The sequence below is a fragment of the Rhamphochromis longiceps genome, linkage group LG7 (genome assembly GCF_057381845.1).
Source record: "Rhamphochromis longiceps isolate RC_006_pf linkage group LG7, R_longiceps_female_GT1.1, whole genome shotgun sequence".
Classification (NCBI taxonomy): Eukaryota; Metazoa; Chordata; class Actinopteri; order Cichliformes; family Cichlidae; genus Rhamphochromis; species Rhamphochromis longiceps.
The window spans coordinates 6,778,110-6,792,319 of NC_140563.1; the positions used below are offsets into that span (position 1 = coordinate 6,778,110).

The following is a 14,210-nucleotide window of genomic DNA, read 5'->3' on the forward strand; positions in this document are numbered from 1 at the left end:
TTCGATTTATCCCTTGAATCGGGATAATATGTTTTGAGCTTGATCAAAGCTCTTAAGACATTTCTTAAACTAAATAAATCCACACACCATTCCCCGTGCATAATCAAAAGCACAATTTCTGTTCTAAGCAGAATTATTATGGGGGACTGTCAGTTTATTCAATCACATAAGCAGTTTAAAAAGATGCCTGCTATTTTCTGTTTTGCAGCATGATTGTGAAAGTTTCTCAGATATGACAGATGGCAATGCTGTAATCACTTCCATAACTAAACTATGTGGAAGACAGTTTTAGTAGAAACACTATTTAATGTCAACTGTGTTCCGCTGAAATTTCAGAAATGTAGATCATGTTGACAACTAATACTGCACCCAGCTTGGGTTCAGACCTTGTTAAATTCATTTCACATTAAAAAAGAAGGAAGGCCATACATACAGCTTAACAACAAGAACATCTTTTCTGAGAAGGAAAATAATAATCCCAATGAGGTTAAGCATATATAAACAGACAACTGGTATAAAAGTAAATAAAAACATTAAAAAAAAGTTTTACATGAAATTTAAAATATTTAAATTTTATTCATTCATTCATTCACTGTATTTGTTAATAATTAAATGCTACAATTAGTGTCAGTTACAAACCTTTAAAAAAAGATCCCAAATGTTGTCTTTTTCATATGGTTTATGGCAACATCCTATGTTTCATGTCTTATTCAAATGTTTGACTCACTTAACTGCTTTGGTTTGTCTGTAGCAGTAAAAGACAGATTAGACATTTAGACAAAAAACCTCAAAAACAACCTCAAAAATTCAATTCATTTCCATTCTTTGAGTCTCTGCTGTCAAGTTGTAGGTTAATGAAATCTTAAATGTGGTCAAGGAAGTAAAGGTACTGCTTCTTCAAAATGCAGAAAAAGACGGAATAATTGTGTGGCGGGGTGTGGTTTGCGATGCTGCTGCAGGTTCGATTGACACTACCTGCACGGCATTGCAATCACGCCTTGCAGGCGTCCACACGTACATAGGTATTTTTGAAAACAGGGATTTTCCGTTTTCGTTAAAAAAAAAAAAAACCCGTCCACACGTAAGTCCACCATTGTAGAAATCTATTTCACTACCCGATCCGTACCAGAAACCCGATCGGTACCACGCTTGTGCGAAAGGCTTCTACTTCCGGTCAAAGGATAGTTACAGGCCAGAGTATCTGTTAAGATGTTAAGAATAATAAGTACCTCTTAAAATTTTTGCAATAATGAAACATTTCAATATAATGAAGACAAAAACGAAAAATAAAAAGATAGTTACGGATCAGGACTCCATAATCCTTACTGCGCATGTGCAAAGTCGGACCGTACAAATCGGGTCTGTCACTACCTGATCCGTACCGGAAACCCGATCGGTACCCCGCATGCGCGAAAGGTGTCTACTTCCGGTCGAAGCATTTTACGATAGTTACGGGTCAGAGTATCTGTTAAGGTGTTAAGAATAATAAGTATCTCTTAAAACGTTTCCGATAATGAAACATTTAATATAATGTGGACAAAAACAAAAAAATAAAAAGATAGTGACAGACCAGGGCTCCACGATCCTTACTGCGCATGTGCAGGGGTTTTCTTCTTCTTCTGTTCGTTTAATGGCAGTTTACACCCCAGTGTTCGAGGATACTGCCACCTGCTGACTGAGCGAATGAACTCTATTGTAAACTGAATTAGTGTCATTACAAACGTGTGTTAAAGTTGATTTAGTGATAGTCGAGTGTGTTTATGCTTGTCTGTGTGGAGAGGATTGATTGGAATAGTGATGATCAGGGGCGGAGCGTGGGGGTGGCTTACTGGGCTTAAGCCCGGGTTGTTTTGTCAGAAGCCCGGGGTCTTTTGGAGTGTAATTTTTTTCATAGTTAGATGCCTGGCTGACAACTGTATAAAACAAAAAGTACACACAATATTCGAAGCACATAGTGCACACTGTGGGAATTTACGACTGTGCGTGAATCCCCCCTGATATTGGTATGATCCGAGCTCAGGCACTAAGCGACTGAGCGAGGGGGCGGGGCAGCTGCTGCCTGTGTGCGCTGTTGGAGAAACGGAGCCAGCCATACTAAGGAGAGCTTAAGTTCGACCAGGTACCAAAGCAAATCATTCGTACCGTACAAATAATGTAAATATGACGGTGAATCACGAAAGATTGATATCAAACTGATCACTTGACCAATATTACGTTACTTGCTCTTCAAGTGAATCAACAAATGGCGAAATGAAAAGCCGAACAAATGCTATTTTTTAGAGTCTTAGCTTACGTGTGTTTATTTCATATTTTCAGTTCTTACCCTCCCCGACTAAATCGGTTTCAGTTATGTACTGAAATATAAGAATGGACATTAGAGGCTTCTTTCAAAGAAAAAACTCAGGTAAATGTTATTTTATATATTATGCTTTGTATGTTGTTCAGTATATTTCTATACAAAACAAGAGGGATTTCAATACACAGCATTATATCCACAGTTTAAACCAGATATTTACATACACTTTATGGAAAATACAAGAACATTTTTTTACTGTACAACATCAATTTAGAGTAAACTTGTTTGGGATAAATATTGAAACATCTTTTGAATTAGTTAAATGTCAGAATAAAGAGAGACAGAGCTGTCTATTTTTATCACTTTCATCAAATTTAGGAGTACATGTACACTAAGTTTATTGTTAATTAATAAGAAAACTCCAGACGATTCCATTCTGAGCTGAAGAAGCTTCTGATAGGTTCGTAGAGTCCATGTGAGTAAATTGGTGGCACACCTGTGGATGCATACAAGGCAAAACACAGAGCCTGTTTCTTTGACATGGGAAAATCAAGAGATGTCAACCAAAACACCAGGAAAAGAACTGTGGAGCTCCATAAGTGTGGCTCAAGTTTGAATACAATTTGGTGCCATTTAAAATTAAGAAATACAGATAGTTTCTCACTTTACTCTTAAAGTTAACAAATATGTTTTTTATATTTATCAATCTAAAAAAATAAACATTTAGTCTGATTTGATGTTACAATTTAAAAAAGTGTTTTTATCTGAAGAGTACATAAATATCTGGTTTCAACTGTATATTTGATGATTGTCAGCACAGAGAGGGAGAGAGAGGTGAATGAGGACAGAACAGAGATGAACAAGAGCAGGTGAGACACATGTGTTAGTCAAATGGCTGTTTACCAAAAGTATCACCGTATCACAGGTCCTCATGTATCTTGTACCTAGTGTTTCTTTTTAGGTTTGTTATTTTTCAAATTCTATATTAAGTTATGCAGGCTTGTTTGCACAACAAGGCTAAATAGTGGACTTTGGTAGAATTAAAAAATAAGTGTAGTGCAGGTCTATGATGATTTTTAGTGCTACTATCATCTACTTCTGATTCTGGTTCTGTCTTGGTTAAGTCCTCAGTAGTCCTGATTTTGAACTGTTGTAGTCCTGTTTTAATTCTGGATCAGTTCTGGGTCTGGTTGAATTGGGGTTTAGTCCCTGTGTCTTGATACAGCCCCGACTTTGTTCTGCCTTGCTGCTTAATTTAAAAAAAACTAGTTTAAGGTGTCCTGTATATGTGATATATTTTTTTCCTATATGAAGTCATTCTTTTTTGAACAAAACTCAAAACAGAGCCTATTAATCTTTCAGTCATTTCTAAAATAATAATCCCACATGCATACTACCCTTTAGGGCTAAGCCCCGGGTGTTTCAAATATCTGGCTCCGCCTCTGGTGATGATGTCCGCTATCACTGTCAATTGCCAGTAAACACTTCATCTGGCTGCTGAATCTTCACGTGACATATTACAAAGTCTGTATTATTAACTCTGTAATTAGGCATCATTCTTCTTATTTTACGGCGCTGTTGTTCGGGGAACGCTCTCTGTTAAGGAAAAAAGCGTGAATTTGTTTGTATATGGATTATCCATAGTTTAAATGTCCCGGTAGTCGAAAAGGAGGCAGAGTTGTTGAAAAATGCTAGGAGCTAACTGGGCGCTAACCGTATCATTCAAATATATTGAATGTTGCAATGCTGGCAAAGAGAGGAAGTGACGTAAGATTTGCGCATGCGGGGTACCGATCGGGTTTCCGGTACGGATCTACCCGATCCGTACCACACATGTGCAGATGTTTTCTTCTTCTTCTGTTTCGTTTACTGGCAGTTTATTCTCCAGTGTACGAGGATACCGCCACCTGCTGACCGAGCGAATGAACCCTATTATAAACTGAATTAGTGTCATTTCAACTGCTTGTTAAATTTGATTTAGCGATAGTCGGGTGTGTTTATGCTTGTCTGTGAGGAGAGGATTGTTGGAATAGTGATGATGATGTCCGCTATCACTGTCAATTGTCAGTAAACACTTAATCTGGCTGATGAATCTTTACTTGACACATTACTAAGTCAGTATTATTAAGTCTGTAATTAGGTGCCATTCTTATTATTTTAAGGAGCTTTTGTTCAATCGGGGGACGCTCTCTGTTGAGGAGAAAAGCATGAATTTGTTTGTATACGGATCCATTGTTTAAATGTCCCGAGCAGTCGAAAAGGAGGCGCAGCTGTTGAGAAATAATATTAGCTAACTGGGCGCTAACCGTGTCATTCAAATATATTGAATGTCGCAATGTTGGCAAAGAGAGGAAGTGATGTAAGATTTGCGCATGCGGGGTACCGATCGGGTTTCCGGTACGGATCAGGTAGTGACACACTGAAATAATAACGTGGCGCACAGTGTGACGTCAAAAAAGGCGCACACCTTTGACGCTGCGTTTTCTCAGTTTTCCTCATCCACACGTAAATGCAAAAACTGAGTTTTTGAAATCTCCACCCTGGCAGGAGTTTTTAAAAATCTCTGTTTTCAGTGACTGAAAACGCCGTTTACATGTGGACGAAAGGTGCAAACGCATAGAAAAATCTGTCTTTTCAAAAATACCCGGGTACGTGTGGACGTAGACTAAAGTTTGGAGTTTTGGTGGCATAGAGGCATTCCATCCACATCCCAAAAATCAACTATGTGAGCAGCAAAAGCATAATAAATTCCAAGAATTAAACTAATTCAGACTTGCATTAATTAATTTAAGTCAACACAAGTATGCACATTGTTAGGTTTGTAGCTTGAACCTATTCGCTGGAACGTTAAGACAATATAATTACACTGCTAAGCAAGACACAAATAGGCAAAGTTCTTCATGGTACTCGTGCACGGGAGAGAACCGGACAAACGCCGTTCCTTCGCTTGACCCCAGTAGCTCTCGTCCGTCCTCCTGTAACACTGCCCTTTTATTGAGGTTACATGAATATGCATAGGTTCATTAACATACGACGTCTACATACAAACAAAGAGTACCTTGCCTGTGTGTGTGTGTGCGTGTGTGTGTGTGTGTGTGTGTGTGTGTTGCTGATCAAAGGGTTAAACATCCTTGGTCAGGAAGAGGGTAGCCTCCCCCTCACCCTAGATGGTTCATCCTAGATAACACGGTGAGGACGTCCTGCAGTTCATCTAAACAAAGAGCACTTAGACTAGAACAGACGCAACTACGTTAATCCTACCATAAAACAATAAGACACGGTATGACCTCTCATGCTCCCAAAGTGCTGTCTAATACACACAAAGTTTGCAGACTATCAAGGATCAAAACCTCTACCAATCTACAACTAATTACAAAACTCTAAGCATATATAAGTAAATATTTCTAAGCATAAATGACAATCAACAATACAAATCTAACATTTCCCCCCTTTTTGACCTTTATGCCTGAAAAGTTCCCAGGTATGAATACCTCATGTCTGACAGTTTCAATGCAAACATTTTTATACTCAGCATATGTCAAATCACCCTAAATTACTGAAAAGGTACACAGTTCAACAAATGTATTAGCAGATATCCCATTCATTGAGCTCATCTCATGGCAAACTGCATCTTACGAGCAAACAAAGAACTTGTTAATTTAATAGTGAAAATAAAAAAGTAACATTTTCAAAAACATCTCAGCTTGGTAATGCTTCCTCCAGGTGTGCACATCACACGTCTCTCTGCAGAGTGGTTTGAGTTCTGCAGGGCGTCATGAATGTCTCTTCCAGTTGTTTCCATCGTTGTCCATAGGACCAGAGTCCAAATGTATGTAGAATAAACATTCAAACATACCAGTTGGTTTTGTTGTTTGTCAACATGGTTCTCAGCTATTTCCAAAGCTGTAGACCTCTCAGCACTCTAGTTTTATGGCCTCCCATTACCTCACTTCAGGCCTTCGTCCTGTGAGGGGGATATTTATGACTCCTTCATTGTCCATACTCTGCAGAAAACACCTCTGTGGAAAGGGTGCAGGGTTGTCTTACTGCTATTATGATCCCAGCAGCCTTCAGAGTGTCATCGTATGCACAGTACAGTGGCACAGCGTTAGGTGATGTTCATAGGAAACTGCTGTTATCACCACCATAGCTTCTGGTTCCTGTGCTTTTCACAGAATCATGATGTCATCCTCGAACTCCTTCTACGCTGTCGATGGAGCTTGGCACGCTCCTCATCCCCTGAGTGTTTATGTTCCAACGCTGCTGAAGGTTTAAGGCAGAGCACGTCGTACACCTTAGTCGTCTTCCTCAGCGTCAATATTGAATCTTTCATTGTATTTAAAATCTTGCTGTGGGAAGTCTCCTCTTGATTCCCTGGAAGCTTAGTAGCACAGCTCTCTGTGTGATGTCTGCTGTGCTGAAGATGATCTCTGATCCTCCTGAAGCCTCTCTCCCATCTTGTGGACGATCCTCTCCTCTATTTTGCAGGCAGTTTCATGGTCCTTGCTGTGGCTCCAAGGTCTGATTTCATGATGGGCCCCAACCAGCTTGATCTTTGACCTCAACCACTGCCTGGCTGTCAGCTATGCCTGGAATGGTTCACGCTTCTCACTGGGTCTCTGAAGATTTCTCAGGAGATTACTGCTGCACCTGTATTTCCTTGCTAAGAAGAAAAACTTCTATTTGGAGAGCATGTCAACAATCATCAAACCACATTCTCTAGTTCAGTGAACTTCACTTATAGGCCATCAAAGCCTCATCTGAACATGGATGCACCACTTGCATAGGTTTAATATTTGTAAATAAAACGGCTAATCACACAAATCACTGCAACAATAATAAAAAACATTGTTTAATGTTAATCCTTGGACTCCACCTCTTGACGCATGGACATTCCCATGTGTCAACTCACCAAACCTGGATCCCTGTCTTAAAGAAAAAGATTAGCTAGATCATATCCCAGGCAACATCAGGGCATCTCCTCCCCTGGAGCAGCACCACCCTGGACCTATAACCCTGCAATGAAAATGTTAGTGTGCTTTGCATATTAAGTTTGCTTAACACCTGGCTCTCCCAGGAGCCTGCATACACACCATCATGGCCTGGAAAGCAAAATCTGGAAGTGAAATCAAACTCCATACCTATAAACAATTGTATCATAAGGACAAGAAGCATTCAACATCAGCAAGACAAGTGTCATGTGCAGGTTTTCTCAAATCAGTAAACTACAATCATTTTCATAAGTCGCCTCAGACATGGATCATCCCATGTACTCAGGCAACATCAATGTAATCGGTGACTGCTCTTAAGCAAAGTCACTCCACTCATATATTATTTATTATTATTATGGGCTCAAAGTGGCCAGCAAAGAGCCCACAACAAACTATTCCATAAACACGTAAACTCTTATTTGTTTCACTCATGTCACTTGTCCGTTTCAGCTGAATCTTCCACAGCATTCTCAAAGAAACTAACATTAGCAATACACATTGACTGTAGTCAGACAGAGGTCAGACACAGGTCAACAGGTTCCAGAGGTGCCATAAAAACACCATAAAGTTAGCCATCTATAGCTGTGGAAAGAAGTAACACCAGTTCTCAACACAGGAAATTTCACACATGTTATTCACATTATCAAAGTAACCTTCACATTTTCCCATCAACACAATGCAACAACATCACCACTCATAACCTGTAAACACAGTTTTCCTCACACATAAACCCAGAAATCCTGTAGTAGGAAAAAACATCAACCAGTTGTCCTGGTATAAATCGCATCATCAATTCACATGAAGAACTGGCATGCTGTAAGAAAAGAAAATGCAAATATTAGCGCTTGCGCAGGCGTATGCATACTTTGTCACAGATATCTCTGTGAGCACACAAGCTAGTGAATGACGCACACATAGTAAATTCACAGACACAGAAAATGGCATTTAAAATGTTAAATCATCACGCAACCCCGAGTGTTGCTGTCATCTTTCTGCTCCTGTAAAGGGAAGCACACACAGACTCATCTGCACCCCTGCCAGGCGGGGGTCAACTTCACACAGTCGTGTTACATCAGTAAAGTCTTGTCAGCTTTTGTCAGCTTTTACCAGTCAGCCAGTTTGTTTTCCTTTCACTCACTCATTCATGCATTCATTCTTTCTTTCTTTGCTGATAGTGGAACCTATCGTCGCATTTAGTTTCCACTCTCAGCAAAATGACGTCATTTCAAAAAGAAAAAGAAGAACTTTAGTTTGGATTACATCGCTGAAACCTTTTGGACTGGGACTGTCATTTAATAATTGTCCCAAATAAGTGGCTTTCTCCAGAGTCCATTTAAATGTGGAGAACTCACTTGGCACAATTTTCTCGACGACGTGTAGCGCTTTTAATTCCCGACATGCAGATCTGCTTAAAGAACAGAGATTATCAAACAAAACTTTCAGTGCACTGTGAAAGTATCAAAATAAAAAGGCCTTGTTAGGTCATGACACAAGCTCCTCATCTCAGGAGGGTAAATCATACCATTAGCATGGTTTATCATACCATCATACTAATCGGCAGGCTCAACTTCACAACAAAAGAAAAATCATCAGCTAGATTCACTCCAAATCAACCATCAGCTGCACAACACACAACATAACCCTAATGTCATATTAGCTATGAGTTTAATCACCCGGTCTGTGCTCTTCACTCATTTAAGCCACAGATCTATTTTATTCAATTTTTCCTTTTTCCCTTCATCATAAAACATGTGACATGCTGTCATGCACTTCACAAAAGACGTTTGTTCTGATGTATTCAGAGTTGTGTATCTAAATACAGGATTCACTCGCACATCAAAGCAGGAAACTCAGTGTTTTAGAGTCTCTACTCAACACACAACAAACTCCAACACATCTCATTCACTCGTGCTAGAATTCAGTCACCTTTCATTAATCTAAAACCGATCAACTAATTTGCATATCAGCTATTAACCCACTAAGTTGACAGGACGACAGAAAAGCATGTTCAAAATAGTATCACAAAAGACAATTTCCCTCATACAGTAAATTACATGTGCTGCCTCAATCAAGCAGGAAGCTTCTCCCAATTTACCATTTTAACACTAAATTTATTGTCTGATCACTGATTTATCAAACCAGGATTTTTTTTCCACAAAAGTTAAATTGTTGTCCTGCAACTTGTAGAGTCAATTTTTTTCTTTAGGATAAATTCAGCATTTGATAACAAGTGTCTGCTAAATTGACACTATTGTAACACTGATGAAAGATAACAAGCTAATTTTCATTACATGTGTTTGTGTTATTAGGCAGGTCTAATGCATGTCTGTGGAGCTGCATATCCAGCAGAGCATGTTCTTAAAGCTGCCTTTCCTACACATTTCTCTGCTATTATTTAATCATTTCTTAACTAATGTGCTATGAGTCTTCATGAGTCATTTTGTGTTTGGAATTGTTAGTAGGGTTAATGCATGTTCTGCTTGTGTGTGTGTGATTTTGTATATGTTTCTATTTTCGCAATGTTTCAGACTCCGTCTCAATTTTCCAACTTAAGCAGTCAGTTTTCTTTTCCCCAGGTTTGCTAACCCAAATTTTGATTTCCCACATTAAATAATTCCTATGTGTTCTCACCTAGTCTTCTCACTCTGTTGTCCTCTCACTCTTTTGTCCTCTCCCACTTCAACAGTCCCGGCAGTTCTCCTTCAGCTTTGTCCTGTCTAGTAGCTGAAGTGCTGCTGCTGCCTTCTTGGGCGACTTCTTAGCAGCTGCTGCCGGTTTCTTGGCTTTGGCCGCGGCGGGCTTCTTGGCTTTGCTCTCAGTAGCCTTGTTCATCTTGAAGGATCCGGAGGTCCTGGTGCCCTTGGTCTGCACCAGAGTGCCCTTCGCCACCAGGCTCTTGATGGCGGTCTTGACACGGGCCTTGTTCTTGTCCACATCGTAGCCTCCGGCAGCCAGAGCCTTCTTGAGAGCGGCCACAGACAGGCCGTTGCGCTCCTTGGAAGCGACCATGGCTTTCACAATCAGCTCGCCCACGCTGAGGCCGACCTTCTTGGGCTTGGAAGTCATCATCTTCTTCTTCTTGGCCTGAACCTCGGCGCAGGGCGCAGGGCGTGTTTATGATGGAGCCTTTCCCACCACAGCGCTGGCACGTTGAACGCATCATGAAGGGTCCATTTCTTTCATGTCGCTAGCCAGCATGCTAGCTGCATGTGGCTTGCCCGAGTCACTCAGTCCTTTTTGAGCATTTCAACATGCTGCCACCGCCATCTTGCTCGCCCCTCCGTGGAATTCATCCAATCAGACAGGAAGATGGGTTTGCTTTCTTCTTCTGCTGCTGTTTATCCACATTGCTGCTGCTTTGCTGGGACTTTTTGTGCTCAGGACTTGCTGCTGTCTCTTTATCATGTTATTGCTTTGGAGCTGCATTCCTTATCTTCAGGGAGGAGTGAGCTCGCTTGTGAGGTTGAGAAACACATGGCACTGTAAATAAGTCAGCCAGAAACTTGGCCTGCATGTTTCCAATGATGTTAAACTATAACTTTCTTCCGACCGCTGCATGTGGAAAATTGATACAGGTCTGCTTTTCACCTGAAAGTGACAAACTAAGACATTTTCATTATTATCATCACTGCTTAATCAACACACATCTCTCTCTCTCTCTCTGTCTGTGTTTGTGTGAACAATCCTTTCTTAAAAGCAGAAAATGACATTGTAGTTGTTTTTCGGCTGATCAACACAAAACCTTTTTCCTATGATTATTTCTCTTCGTCTACAATGTAGTAATTTGTCTCTTTTTCACTCTTTTTTTTTTTTCTTCACAATAGCTGGTGGTCTGCAAAATCACCGCTCTCACTCACAATCAGAGGCAATCACTTTTGCACAGTGCACAAAAACACTGTGATGTCAGACACATTCACACTCACTTTTTCATCTGCATAAATAAACCATATGGCTGGAGATATGTGCCATGGTGATCCATAAGCATGATCACCAGTTTATTTAATTATTTTTAATCCAACAAAACAAATAAACAAAAACATGATGCTGATGCTACACACACACACGAGTCAAGGTGCAGAAAAACTGCTCATGGAAACGCTGCACACTCTCTGTTTCCCTCTCTTTGAGTAGTTCTCAGACAGCTCTTGATCTGATAATGTGTAGCTTGCTCATCAGCTCAAAAAATAAAAACAAAACTGCAACGCGACATCACACAGTAGTTGCATGCTCTGCCCACAGTGGCAAAGTCTTACACTTACATATTCAACACAGCTTCTCCATCATGTATTTTTAGATGTTTCATACAGGGTTGAGCATATTAGTTGTTTTCACAGATGTGCTCTATATCTCAACAATGGCTCATAATAAGACGACAGTCTTTCACACAGGTCAAGTGCCTCTATGCACTTCATTAGTTTAAATATTTACCTATATCACTTCACCTCACATGTCATTGTACTGAATTTAAGCAACCACAAGTTTAATGTAGGTTACTTTTAACAACTATCCACCTCAATGGTTTGGCACACAGGCTGCTGTCGATCAGGGCAAGCTAAAGAATAAACATTGTGTCAGCAAGGGGTGGGGGGAAAGCCATTCACCAGAGCATATCTTAAGTGCTGCTGATGTGGGCTGGCCTTCTCCACAGCTCTCCAAGGCTGGTGTGTTTTCTGAAAACTTCTAACATTTGAATCTCTTCCATTTATAAGCCTGCGATTAACCGCACGGCTCAGGTCCGCGTGAAACCCGCGCGACCGCATTCGCGTGCACCCACGCAGCTGTGGAGCCTTCGCTCTCTCTTTTTTATACATAAATACTTTGTGCTGCCAGGAGCAAAGTCCAGCACAAACGTCTTTCTCCCTCTAACTCACTCTTGGTTGCTTAGAAACCCATGATAACAACAACAGTCGGTGTTACAGACCACGTGTTCTGCTCCGCACACACTCACACAACAACAACAACAAAAATGACGACGACGACAACAATGACAACAACACAAAATAGGCCTACTCCGGACTCACACCGGACCGCTCGGGACCCTGACCCAGTTGTGGGACGCTCACCCACTCGCGCGACAAAACCCAATGAAGGGACGCTCGGGACACACACCCAGGGCGATTTCAAAACCGGACACTCACCGGACGCTTGGGACCCTTGGGCGATTTAACCAAAACTTCTTTTTCGGGACACTAACCCAGTTATCGCTCCACAAAGCAGCGAACTTCTCAACGCCTCACAAAATGGCGGAGACTGCACAACGACACGGTTATAGAGTCGGCCTCTTTAAACTTACTTGGCGTTGCTTAGCGTGTAATATCAGCCTGAATCCCGCCGATCGCCATTCATCGAGGAGAAAGACAGACAGCGAATCCACAGGAACTTCCTGGCTGACATCAGTCTTTCAGCGTGCCTCCCCCCCCTCGGTGAATGCGATCCCAGGGATCCGGCATCGAAGGACCAATTAATGTTAGGTTTGTAGCTTGAACCTATTCGCTGGAACGTTAAGACAATATAATTACACTGCTAAGCAAGACACAAATAGGCAAAGTTCTTCATGGTACTCGTGCACGGGAGAGAACCGGACAAACGCCGTTCCTTCGCTTGACCCCAGTAGCTCTCGTCCGTCCTCCTGTAACACTGCCCTTTTATTGAGGTTACATGAATATGCATAGGTTCATTAACATACGACGTCTACATACAAACAAAGAGTACCTTGCCTGTGTGTGTGTGTGCGTGTGTGTGTGTGTGTGTGTGTGTGTGTTGCTGATCAAAGGGTTAAACATCCTTGGTCAGGAAGAGGGTAGCCTCCCCCTCACCCTAGATGGTTCATCCTAGATAACACGGTGAGGACGTCCTGCAGTTCATCTAAACAAAGAGCACTTAGACTAGAACAGACGCAACTACGTTAATCCTACCATAAAACAATAAGACACGGTATGACCTCTCATGCTCCCAAAGTGCTGTCTAATACACACAAAGTTTGCAGACTATCAAGGATCAAAACCTCTACCAATCTACAACTAATTACAAAACTCTAAGCATATATAAGTAAATATTTCTAAGCATAAATGACAATCAACAATACAAATCTAACACACATATTATTATTTTTTTACAATAGTCCATGACTCACTTTCTGTTTTTTACTTTTTAAAAAGATTTTGAGTAAGCGTGTCTCTTGATATCATGAAAATCCAGTGTGTTCATATTGGGCACTTCTGAAATAAAAAAGGAAACGACACATAAAACTGAACCCTGGGTTGCATAGCTTTAGTACAACTATTAAAGAAAATAGCAGATGCACAGTACTCATTTTCAGGAACTGGGCTGTCAATCTTTGTAGAATCATTCCTCAGGGGACATGCTCTCTGTTTTGCAAAAAAAGAGAGACACTGGGGTAAATTCACATACCAGTATCGTCATGTATGCAGTCTTCACTGCCTATGCAGTAGGGATTTCTCTTGTCACCACTGACATCAGAAGTCAGCTTATGTACTGCAGGTGTGCCATAATACTCAACAGATCTTCAGCGTCTTACACCAGGATTAGAAGTTGTTTTGATTAAGTGAGCTTTAGGTAACTCAAGGGATAATAGTCTGCAGATGCCCTTTGCTTACTTCTTAAGATTAGAAGTTGAGTGACTTGGGGAACATTAAACATTGCCATAGTTTGAAGGTCTCTTACATCCTTTAAAGCTGCACTGTGCTAAATCTTCTTTGCCATTTCTTACAGAACTTTCATTGCCACTTTTAGGTACAAGTGTCTCATTATATTACAGTTTATTGCACTGTTGGTTGCAGGGAAGTATTTGTGACAGAAACTAAAACCCTGTTTTGCTGTTTAAAGTAGACAAAACTTTATATTTTTCACAAACGTTTTGCAAAGATGATTTTAAATGGTGGTTTATCACATTGACAAGTATT

The 14,210-nt window shown here is 40.7% G+C and overlaps 1 pseudogene; it reads right to left on the minus strand.

Annotated features, from left to right (window-relative positions):
• Positions 1-9,724: 9,724 nt before the first annotated feature.
• Positions 9,725-12,880, minus strand: LOC146664631 (histone H1 pseudogene; annotated as a pseudogene).
• Positions 12,881-14,210: the final 1,330 nt, after the last annotated feature.